The sequence below is a fragment of the Triticum aestivum genome, chromosome 6A (assembly GCF_018294505.1).
Source record: "Triticum aestivum cultivar Chinese Spring chromosome 6A, IWGSC CS RefSeq v2.1, whole genome shotgun sequence".
Taxonomy (NCBI): Eukaryota; Viridiplantae; Streptophyta; class Magnoliopsida; order Poales; family Poaceae; genus Triticum; species Triticum aestivum.
The window spans coordinates 416,518,065-416,530,374 of record NC_057809.1 but is presented as its reverse complement, the minus strand read 5'-3'; positions in this window follow the sequence as shown (position 1 = coordinate 416,530,374).

Below are 12,310 nucleotides of genomic sequence, written 5' to 3'. Positions count from 1 at the left end.
AGAAATCTATGGTTTGATCGATTGAATGTTCTGCTAGAGCCTTATCAAATTAAATATAAAACGTCATCAAGCCACATGTATTCCTTCTTACCCAACGACCTACACGCAACACGTTTAGCGTGCAGTTAATTTCATGCCGACAATAGTGCTAATCACATAATAACACGTAAATAATATCCTACTTAATATCCGCATGCACTTAATATACTTCCAAATTAACGTGCATTGTACATACACATTGACTAGTACTACTAGTACGTGAAACTGGTGCCGTAACTTGTCAACGCGTCTAGATATGGTCAACGGCAACATCACCCGCGTGTTCTTCATGTTTTCCCGTGCGTCTAAACACAGTAGGGAAGGAGAGAGAGAGAGAGAGAGCACACATGGAACCCACTAGTAAGTGAAGGCGAATAGTACGTGCTTATGAGCCGGTCCCACTAATGTACTAAAAATAATATTACATGTTATCCATTAAATAGGCTGTGGTAATATAAAAACATTATATGAACAAAGGGGGGTACAACAAACATTGTTGTTCTATGCATGTTGCCTATTGACGTGTGGCTTGAAGGCCCTGGTCGCATGTTCGATCCTCGTCCTTTATTTTTTAATTTGTATATGGGTCCAAATTTGTTTCGTGACAGGTGGGCCCCTCGGTGTGTAGTTTGTGGCACTTCAATTTGTGGGTTGAAATTTGTTCCATTCCAAGTAGACTACCTGTATGTAGTTTTGTAGCTTATTTGTAATAATCAGACTTTTTTGCAATAATACAATGGTGCGACGTTGAAGGCGAGAAAGCATGTGCGAGAGAGCGATGACCGAGCCAGAGGGAAATCAATTGGGGGAGGTGCGGGGGTTGCAACGGTGTTTGGAGTAGTTGTGGGCCGAATGCTACGAAAATATAATCTACCACCGGAATAAATGCCTACACAAATTAATCCAAGGTTGGAGTCCCCTTTGCAATATAAATAGCTCCGGCTTTGCGAGGGACAGAGAGGTAGCTTCAATGTGTGGAAGATACGGCATGAGAAAGCAAGGTCAATCGAGAGACATATAGATAGAGAGACAAAGTGAGTGTGGTCCGGCATTCATTGAAAAGATATATATATGCTCTGGAGAGATAATGTCCGATTGAGCTTTTGGGAAGGGTAAGGGCTATAAGATTGAGCTTGAGAGATGATCTAGTCACAGACATGTAGATATATTTTGTGCATGGGAGGAAGCAAGGTCAATCGATTACATATATAAAGGGAGAGAGATTGGGCGAGTGTGGGTCATCGTGCGAACGAAAGAGTGATACCAGTTGGAGAGAGTGACCTAGATAAACAATGTGCGTGAGAGAGTATACAATATGAATATGTCGACTTGGGCTCAAACATGGAGATATATCGTTTGTGTCCGAGAAAGAGTGAGGTCAATCGAGACATACAAAGAGAGACAAAGAGAGAGGGAGGGAGAGAGAGAGAGATTGAGCGAGTGTGGCCCTCCATGAGGTTGAAAGAGTGGGGGCGGCTTGGATGGACAGACCTAGATAGACAATCTATGTGAGAGAGTATGAAGTGTGTCGATCGAGGCCCGAACAGGGAGATATATCATTTGTGTGTGAAAGAAAACAAGGTTAATCGAGACTCAGAAAAAGAGAGCGAGATTGAGCGAGTGTAGCCCGCCGTGCGGAAGAAAGAGTGAGACGGTCTCGAGGGAGTGACCTAGATAGACAACGTGCGTGCGTGCGCACAAGAGGTTGGGGGCTAGATATGCAATGCATGTATCTAGCGAGAGAGGGTGGGAGGGAGAGAGAGAGCTCGGCATGGGTGCAATGTTGGGTGTGTAAGGTAAATACATTTGGTAATAGAGTGGAAAAGGGGGTTGTATAGTTTAGAGAGTTAGAGATCGAAACATGGATAGAAAGAATGAACGTGTGTTGGAAACCGATAGCTTCCTAAGGTGGTTAGGAGAGGAAGATTGACCGATACAGGAAGTATGTAGCATGTGTGACGAGGGGGGGGGACCTAAAAACAACATTTGAATGTAGAGAGTACTATACTTAATATCGATGTTTCAATTCGGTGTACCTTGTAAGATTTGAACTGAGGACCATGCATATGGGTAATTATTTCGAATTCGTGCCATACTAGGTTTGGAAAAGTTGACATTGACTCGATTGTTGTGCTATTTTTGTAGGTCATATGTTTGAATCCATCCAAAAGTTTTCTCACTACCATCGTGTTCATCGTATACATATGAATTTGTATTAAAAAGTAGCATGGATACAGTGAAATGTGAAATCCACGTTAGAATTGGAGATCGCTATGTGACACACACTTTAATTCAAATAACTAATTATGTGACACACACTCTAATCCATGTTAGCATGGATACCGTGGATACCGTTTCATTTTTAAATAACTCCTCGTTAATTAATTTATAGTATCTCGTTTTGAATGACTAATTATTTGCAAGGAAAACACAGGCATGGTAATACATACAGATTCCTTTGCAAATGAAAGAAGATTCGTTTGCATTCTCAAATCTCCTCTCAAATGTAGGCGCACTAGGCAGACCGGGATCGTGTCGTGGTGGTCGCGTGTGTCGTACGGTGGCTTAGCACCCAGCCACCCACCCCCCTCCCTCCCTCCCCACTCCCCCCCAAAAAAGGACGATGATAAAACAAGTTTGTGCTTCCACGTTTCGGATTGAAATATCTGGCGGCCCCAATTCCAACCCTGCAAAATCTCCCTTCTCCACCGTCCCCTTCCGCGCCCAGATTGCTCAAATCCCCAATTCTCCGCCAACCCAAGCAAAGTTCGAAACTCCCCTCGTCTTGTCTCTTTCCCCACCTCTGTGCCGGACGACGACAACGACGAAGACGACGGTCACGCTTCACCATTGCACCGGAGCTACCTCATCTACGCCCTCGTCCATCGCACTGGGTGGTCCACCGAGAACGTCGGCCGCCGCATCCACGTGCCTCATAGACACTGACTTCCACCGCATCAGGTGCGCTTCACCGACGCCGTCTCCCACCTCACCGAGGCTACTTCACCGAGCACATCATCGCACCTCTGCCCCCGGAGGACATTGGGGCTTCACCAACGGGCTTGTCCACCGCATCATAGCGCTTCGCTACCACTCAAGATCTGCATCCGTGCGCGGCCAGCTAACGCCAGCGCATCACCCTCAACGGCTCTGAATTGACCTGCACTCTAGCTAGGCGAGCATGCCCAAACACCGACATGAACTAGGTATCCACACATCACTCCCTTGTGCACAGTTCCGATGATGTTTGGATATCCTTTCACTGCTCTCTTAGCTTAAATGCCTATGCAACTCTGACTTTAACTCTTATTTCTTTTGGAGATATCATCTGAAACAAGCAAAACCATTTTTTAGCGAAGCATGACTGCACTACGGGATCTAGTACACATCCTGCACACCCGTATAACCTTGTAACTATCTGTCCTCCGGTACAACAGTAAGGTCGATTCCTCTTATTTGATCAACCATTCGCCGTCTCAAAAATGCAGAGGGGGTGCAAGGAGCACAAGGCCTGCACATCCAAGCAAGTGATAACATGGACTTGTACATGGAACATCCCAGGCGCAAGCAGAGCTGCAGTGAGCATGTACAACGAGCTAGCGTAAGTCCCTGCATTTCATTTAACTCGTACTGGCATGTGTGTAGTGACAGATCCACAAATTCAAGTTACCAGGGGCGAACATTTAACTTAAAAAACACGAAGGCACTTGCACTCCGGAAATCAACATAACTTGAGAAATGAGAAGCTACACGCACTTTGAAAACTAGCTAATGATCCAAAGTAGTTCACATTATAAACCACTAAATGATGCAAGCACCAAAGAACACAAAATGAAACATGGTGTACAAGGACTACTAACATGGTCTGTGTCTGCTTGAATTATTCGTTCTTCGGCTGAAAATATGAAAGTGTAATTGCACCTATAACCAGTGCGTAAACTGCATATCAATATATCTATCCTGCACAAGTATGCCAATAGTTTCAAACAACATATTAGAAAAGTATTTATGCTACATTGTCATGATAGATGGACTTTCTGGTAGATGGGCTCGACGTTTGCTCAAGCCATGAAAATGTACTATAATTTGCTTGTCATCAATGCCTGCAAATTTCCATGTCTCTCTCAGCATAGCAGATCATCATTAGACACTAAATCCTTTAATGGGAGCTTGCAAAATGCTTGCATTAGATCCCTCATTAGACACTATATGTTCATCACCAGGAGTCTGTAAAATGTTTGCATGAAATCCTTCATTAGCAGTATGTTCATTAGACACTTCAGGTTCAAGAACAACATGAGCTGGTATGTTTGCACCGAAAACTTGATTAGATACATCAGATTCAATCAGTTCGGTATTGATTGGGGGAGTTATAAAATAAGCAGAAATTGGTTTCATTTTCTCATAGATTCCCTATATACAAGCAGTTTTACAAACACCTTCAGCTTTAACTATTGGACAGAAATTGAACAGTTGAATTAGATATAATCAAGGATATGATGTACCTGCTCGTTGCGCATGCTACTCTTGCAAGCTGCGACTGTCCGTTTGCGCAAGCTCGATGCCATGCCCATGCTGCCGCCGCTGCCTCCCACGCAGGCTACACCCAGGGTTGGATCTTTGTATTCTTGTCCTTCTGTTAGATTGAATCCCGGCGACCGCCCTCCAACGAGGGCGTGTGGAAGTGCTGTGTCGGTCTGTCCAGCGGCAGCTAGGTTAGGAGAGAACCAGACAGGATGCTGGAGGAAACAAATTGGGATTTTTCCTGCCGTCGATCGATATGGGAGGCGCTCGTTTGGGCCGCGATCCTGCTATAGGGACTGCCTTGCACTTACGTTATTGACCCATCCAAATTGAAACATTTTTCTTCATTTTTTACATTACCTGCTTGTGCGTTGGGCCGAACAAAGCTAGCCTCGGCCAACCTGGACGACTCAAACTAGGTGCACACTTTCCAGCCACCCGAGGCGGCCGCCCATACCAGCCCCTATGGTGGCGTCCCCCCTTTTTGTGTGTATGATTGGGGTAGTGAAAAATATTCCGGTGGCGCTTTTGAATTGCTTGTTTCTATGAACTAAGTTCGCCAATAATGTGAAGGATACCGGTCTTTTCATCCTATTGTAGATTTCTTAGATCTCGATATGCCAAATCTAATCGCATGAAATATACAGTAAAAGCCAGTGTGATGTGTGTGGCTACAACTAGTCGGACTACACATCCTCATATAACATATCAAGGATGCACCATCTTACCAGATTAACCATTGGACTTACCAATGCAGTGTGGGAATAAAGAAGTATTGGGACTGCGTATCCAAGAAATTGATGCCATGGACTCCTTCGTAGAACCTTGTAAGTGAAAAAGAAGTTGCAGTGTGCATGTACAAAGAGCTAGCATAAGTTCAGTTATCTGCTTCTCGGAATTTTAGTTAGCCACTTATTGCAAAATTGTTCAATTACGTTGCTTGGCTTAATTTAGTTTGCTACTGATTACATAATGCCATAGCGTGTTAATCCTATTATAGATTGCGCCTATCTATGTGTTTGACACTTAAATAGCTACTTAAGCACGTAGATAGCTGGTCATATGTACTTCTAGCGTGCAGAAGAATTCACGTGTAACTTACGTTCTGATACACTGTTTGTTTAAATGGTTTGCTGTTATCACTTGTAGCACTAGTAATGTTTGCATTTTCATAGATAGACAACTGTCAGGTTTATATGAGGGATACCGTCTTTTTAACTTATATATGTGTTGGAATCATTTTGCTTACATCAAAGAAATTTACAGATGCCTGTGTTGCTGGTAAACAGTACCGACTTGTTACTTTAATACGTTGCCAAGAACCTGTTAGTTTTACTAGTTCATGTGTAATTAAATACGTTGCCAAAACCGGTTAGTTTTACTAGTTTGATGTTAGTTTCTTATGGCTCTTGCAAAACTTTATTTATTGATTGCTAACATTCAAGTTACAGGATCCAACTGAAACTTCGTTGGCACAACAAATATGTTTTCAGAAACTTCCTTGTTTACCTGGTTTGCTTCTGTAACTTGCTGCTGTAATCATCTTTCCAACTTCAATTTTTCAGGATCGAATTGGAAGTCCAATTGCACAGCAGGTACATTTTCAAAAATATGTTTGTGTAACATGTTTGCTGATGTAACTTGTTGCTCTAATCAAGTTACTGACTACTCAACTTTTCAGGATCCAAAAGAAACTCCAATGCCACAACAGGTTCCTTTTGCAAAACTTGTGTGTTTAACTGCTTTGCTGCTGCAACCAGTTGCTCTAATCACGTTACTGGCTACTCAACTTTTCAGGATCCAAGAGAAACTCCAATGCTACAATAGGTACCTTTTGCAAAACTTGTTTGTTTAACTGCTTTGCAGCTACAACAATCGGTTACAATGATGTTAATAATTAGTTTTTAGCATCAAATTGAAACTCTTTAATTCCTTGTTTGTTTAACTGGTTTCCTGTTATAACTCCCAGTTGAGATGTTTTGCTCACTTCAACTTTTCGGAATCCAACCAGAACTTTAATGGCAAAACAGGTTAGCCCAAGATCAAAGAGCGATGTCCCCATGGACGTTGTATCATCCCACAGCAGTGGCACCGGCCCAATCGTGCATCATGAATTGCCAACTACTGATGCTCTAGAGGCTAAACTAGTGGTAGAAAGAGTTTCTGCTTCTGCACTTCGAGATGAAGTTGACATGTTGAGGAACCAAATAGCATAATCACAAGTAGTACTCAAGACAACCATTAAATATTTGGTGGATTTGAAAACGAAGCAAGCTGAGACTGACGGCATTGTTAAGGTCCTGAAGGAAAAAAGGAAATTAAATTCCCACTTGGTAAATCATATGTGAAATGTTCTTTCCATCATTGAATAACTTTGTGTTGTTTGTTCATGTAATCAATCAAACCATTTGTTTTAGAGATCATGTAATAATTTTTTTTTGGGTTGTAATTTTATTTGAGCACAAGTATGTATTAATTGATAAGACTCAGAGACATTTCATTTTGATTGTTGTGCCAGACTTACAAATATGCCAATCGGGCTGAATGTGCATTCAGCAATAACAGTAGTATAGATGGACCATAAGTGGAACGCATCGGAAAGGGCAAAGATGTTGTAGTAGCTTCGCTAAAAAAAGGATGTTGTTCTAGCAAAAAAAGTACATCAGCCTGGCTTATGTCGTTTAGTTGATATTATTGATCCATATACTCTATAAGTGTTTATATGTCTGTTAGTTATGTACATTCTTGGTTGATTGACTCGGATTGAATCTTCATACATCGCTCGTGTACATATCTAAATGGGAGTACACATTATGCTGCGTATGACATTTGAGTTGGACATAAAGTGTTCCAAATATTCGAATTCACCTTAAACTGGATTCTAGCTTCTGAATTTGAGTATCGGCATTTGTAAATCATACTCATATATGACAGTGGAATACATCTTTGTCGTGATTTTGAAGATATATAAAAACACATAGAGTGATTTATAAAGATTCATATAGGAATACAAAATGGATTCGAATTTAGTTGCCAGGGGAAACGTGGATGCTTATTGTCCCAAAATTTGAAAGAAGCGGCAAAATGTCCACTCCCACAGTCCCACTTCGGCTGCCGGCAACCAAGTGTTTGGGAGATGGAAATTACTATCTACCCATTACACGGACAATCCATCGACCCGATTTCCACTGCTTTCAATAGGGGTAGGTTAGTAACTTCAATTAGACGTGACACGACCGCCTCTGAGCCCATTCTGACACGATGGGCGCCAAACATGGGTGGCAAAATACATTTGATTCAAGCTCGTCCAAAAGACCTCTATTTCTCCCTCCATTTCCCCATTCATACATGGTGGGCGGCAAAACAAGCTCGACTCGGCCGGAATCGATGTAGGCAAATATTTTCAATAAGGGCAGGTTTGTAACTTCACTCAGACGTGACACAACCGCCCTACCTATCAGCCCCGTTCATACACTGTGGGCGCCAACCATGGGCGCCAAAACACCCTCTCCTTGCCTGAAATCGCTCTGGGCACATATGGGCGAGATGCGAAATTACCAGCCTATCCCCAACCGACAAGACGTCTAAATTTTAAACGGGGGCTAAATTCATAACTTTCCCATAATTTAGACAGGTGCGTCCCAAAAATATGGTTCCCCGTGCCTCTCCCTCCATTTTCCATTCATACACCGTCCGCCCTAGAACACCATCCCACACCAGCCTCCTCCGTCCACCACCCCATCCATCGTTGCCGTCCTCCACCCCATCCATCGCCACCGTCCTCCACCATGTCGGAGCGCCTACCAAGACCACGTCGTCCACTGCTAGATATGGATGTTTCTCATCCACTGCAACAGACCAAGAGCCTTGCATCGCGTCCTCTCGCTTCATCAGTGCCATCGTCCTCTTTGCCGGGGCCGCTCACACGATCTTCTCTTCCACCGCAACGGGACTTATCCCCAAATGCACCCGTCTACCGTCGCAGATCTGCTTCAATGCCACCGACAGCCATCGCATCCACCGATGCCTACACGGCGCCGCAAGAGAGGTGGTACTTCATATCTCCTAAACTTTTTGATCTCAACCAGAAAATAGACTGTAACTTGGTTACTCTACTTTCTTTTTAGCTCTTAGAATTTAGTTCTTAGTTTGAAGCAAACAATGGATGCTAAATATCATTTCTCCGATTTGCAGCTTTAAATCTACCATGGCACAGTCATAATATGGTTTAATTGATCATGCTTAGGGTTTAATTGATCATGTTGGTTCTGTGGTGGTTTCTTTAATAGAAATCGGAGGGGAAACCCTCTTTTGCTAAAAAAAATGCTTAGGGTTCCCCCTTTTATGATCACTATAAGATCAAAATATGTGCTTCGTGTCATAATAGCACTGCTCCACCCATCAAGCTAAACAAGCTTAGTTGTTCAAATACAAATCTGACATTATTAAAACAGAGTCATTTAATTGGTCAGCTAAATGTTCCTAATTTAGTTTCAAAAATGCAAGTTTGGCACTCGGGTGTGTATCTCTACAGGGTGCCCATGGTGGGCCCGCCCACCCTGGGATTTTGGGTCGTCCCAGGCCCCGATTCCCCTTTGTTCTGCTGTGCGCTTCCGATCTCTACTCGCCCCCAGCCGCCTGCCTCGCCAGCGACTTGCCGTCCCCGGACGGCAGGACTCTAGGAGGAGACACCGGACTAGCAGGAGGTCAGGAGCCGCTCGCCCTACAGCGTCACCGCTGCCCGAGCGCACCGCCGTGCCTACCTTCCAAGTCCGTTCAGATCTCAGGCGTGCAGAACCCACTACGCCAACCCGATTTATCCTGAGATACGTCCTCAACACTCAGCACTTCAGCAGCCACTCCTCATCACCCATTTTCTAATTGATTCATTACTCATTAGGCAGGACTGTCATTATGGTTTGTTGTGTGCTGAGTGCTACCTACACTTAATGGTTCAGATGTATTTCAGTAATCTTTAGTACCTGTAAAGCTCCCAGGGTTTCAAAATTCCAGCCCTAGGAACAAACACTAGTCATTTTGGATTGTTGGTCGTAGTGACATTTACCCAGATTACTGCTGCCCAGGTTTGTTGAAAATTTTACTTGTGTTTCTTACTCATTCGATATGATATCCAATTATTCACGTCGATTAGTTGCAAACAGTAAGTGCTAGACAAACTTCTTGATTCACATTTTGTACGGTCTCTTACTGCAGTTACAATTCTGCATACTTGTCCTAGTGAGCTCACAAGTAAATGATTGATTCACTACATCTATGATTGCCTTCTCATATTTGTTGTCAATATTCTTTTAGGGTGGACCACCCTGTTTCAAAATACTGGCACCGTAGACATGAGTGAATAGTATTTCTCTGTGTGATCTCTTCCATCATGTGTGGGCAACGAACACTGCATTGTATACAAAGAAAGTGTCATTTCCAGCTTTTACATAGGCTACGGTCTTTTACATGGAATACAATCTGCCTACTTGCTTTGTGTCGCACTACCAACACTCCACCCTTGAAGCTAAACATTATGCCACTCATAATTCCTTGGTTTATTTGTTCAAATACGAATTTGATATGATTCTAATGTTCCTACTTCAGTTTAGATATGTGTGTCTGCCAGTTATAGAGACATAATGGGTTTGTATTTCTTTGTGTGGTCTGGTCAACACGGTTGGGGGGTGAACTTTGCATATGCAGGGGTTTATAGGGAGACAATCTTTGAGTTGAATCCGCAATGCATTCCATAGATAATCTGACTACTTTTTATGTTTTCATGAATCTCAGATTCTGAACAGCATCATGATGATTATGAGCTTGCGCGCATGAAAAGAATAAAGCAGAACATTGCCATGGCTGTCAAACTTGGCATTAAGGGACTGAAATCAAGTGTGGATGCAATGCAATGCAAATGCTCTCCACCTACAGATTCGTGCTCAGAATATGATCCTAACAGTGATTTTGAGCTAGAGGGATACCTAAGTCAATGTAGCTCCCTTGTGGAGGAGTCAAAGGCAGATGCCCTATCTTATTCACCCATCAAGGTGCTTGCTCTAACTTTCCACGGTTATATTCGTCGCACATATCTTGCAACTGATGCTTTGCATTGCTTCTACTTTGTTGCACTGCCATTAGCTTAGTTTACACATCGTGTATGTGAATACACCCTGCCTATCCATTTTCAGTACATATTACATTTGTCATCATACCATATTTATCCATTCAGATGTTGTTCTTGTGTATCAGATGTTCAAAAGGAAGAGGGTGATTGCTGATCGTGGAGGAGCACAAGCAAAGTATTTGGAAAAGGTGGTGACACCTGATAAATCAAATATCCCATTAGGTGTAGTTGCAATATCACCTGACCTGCAAAACACCCCAACTCTAGCAGACTCTAGCCCTACTACACTGGTCATTTCTGATGCCCCAACTCAGCAGACCCCAACTTTAAAAAACAGTATGATGATGCCAGTTGACATAGTACCAGCTCTACGACGCAAAACCCCCATTCCAGCAAAGAGTACACCAAATCCAGTTGCCAAATCATTTTTCGAACCAGAGAGAGCCCCAATTGCAGCAAATAGGACCCCTGTTTCATTTCTTCCCAGTTTAGAAGATGAAGCTTATATTGTTGTCAGGAACTTTGTGCGCATCTTTCCTTCATGGAAAGATTATACCGTGGACACAGAACAATTTCTAGTCTTCCTCCGCAACTTATGCATAAGTAATATACTAATGTTATTCATGGTAATTAATGCATATGTTTCTGCTGACAGAAGACACAAGATTTCATTATTTTAAATAGGCGAGGACCAAACCGGATTGTCAAGACGAGCAAGGGTTGGTTGCGCTTTTCAAGCACTCATTGATGAAGTATCGTTCCTACCTGAGGCAAGCGCACTTCGATGGCAAGCCTCTAAACGAAATTTCTGTAAAGTCTCCGGTGCTAGATATCCGACAGTGACTGGAATAATCTTGTTACACATTGGTCTCGTCTGAAGCGTAAGGTACTGTCTATGATATCACATCACAATTTGAACTACATTTCTATATTTGCCTTAACGTCTCACTTGTACGAAAACTGTTAGCAGAAGAACATTCATTCTCAAGGGACCACAGAATCTCGCAACTATACTACACACTGCATTGCTCTTGCCCTGTATGACCATACTTACTTTGATAGATGTTTGATTATGTAGCATCACTTCACATGTTAGCCTCGTTATCATCAATTTGGTGGGCATTATAAGATCCATATGGACTCTTACATAAATTTAGAATCAACCCAATGCTTTTGAAGAGGTTTAGCTCTGCAGTCCTCTTGTAAGGACTGAACGTCATCTATCACTGTACTTACATTAACAGCTACTCCCTCCGCCCATAATATAAGAAGGTTTTGTACAGTACACCAGTGTTCAAAACACTCTTGTACTATGGGAAGAGGGATTGGTTCATTGGATCTTATCTCCCTCACCCACTATTCACTAAAAGTTGAATACACAGACAATGCCAGTGCAGAAGTGTAGCCCATTGGTCTTGTCAGTACATTTTTTCATGTAACACTTGTACTTCCAGGGATTGGTAGTTGATTATGTAGCATGAATCTACATCTTATCTTCATTATCCTCTGTCCCTTCCAGTATTATCATATCTATAATTACTCTCTACAAAATGTAGAGTACAGACAATGCTTATGAAGAAGATTTTGTGCTGAAATTCTTGAGTTATCCTTCCCTTGACATGG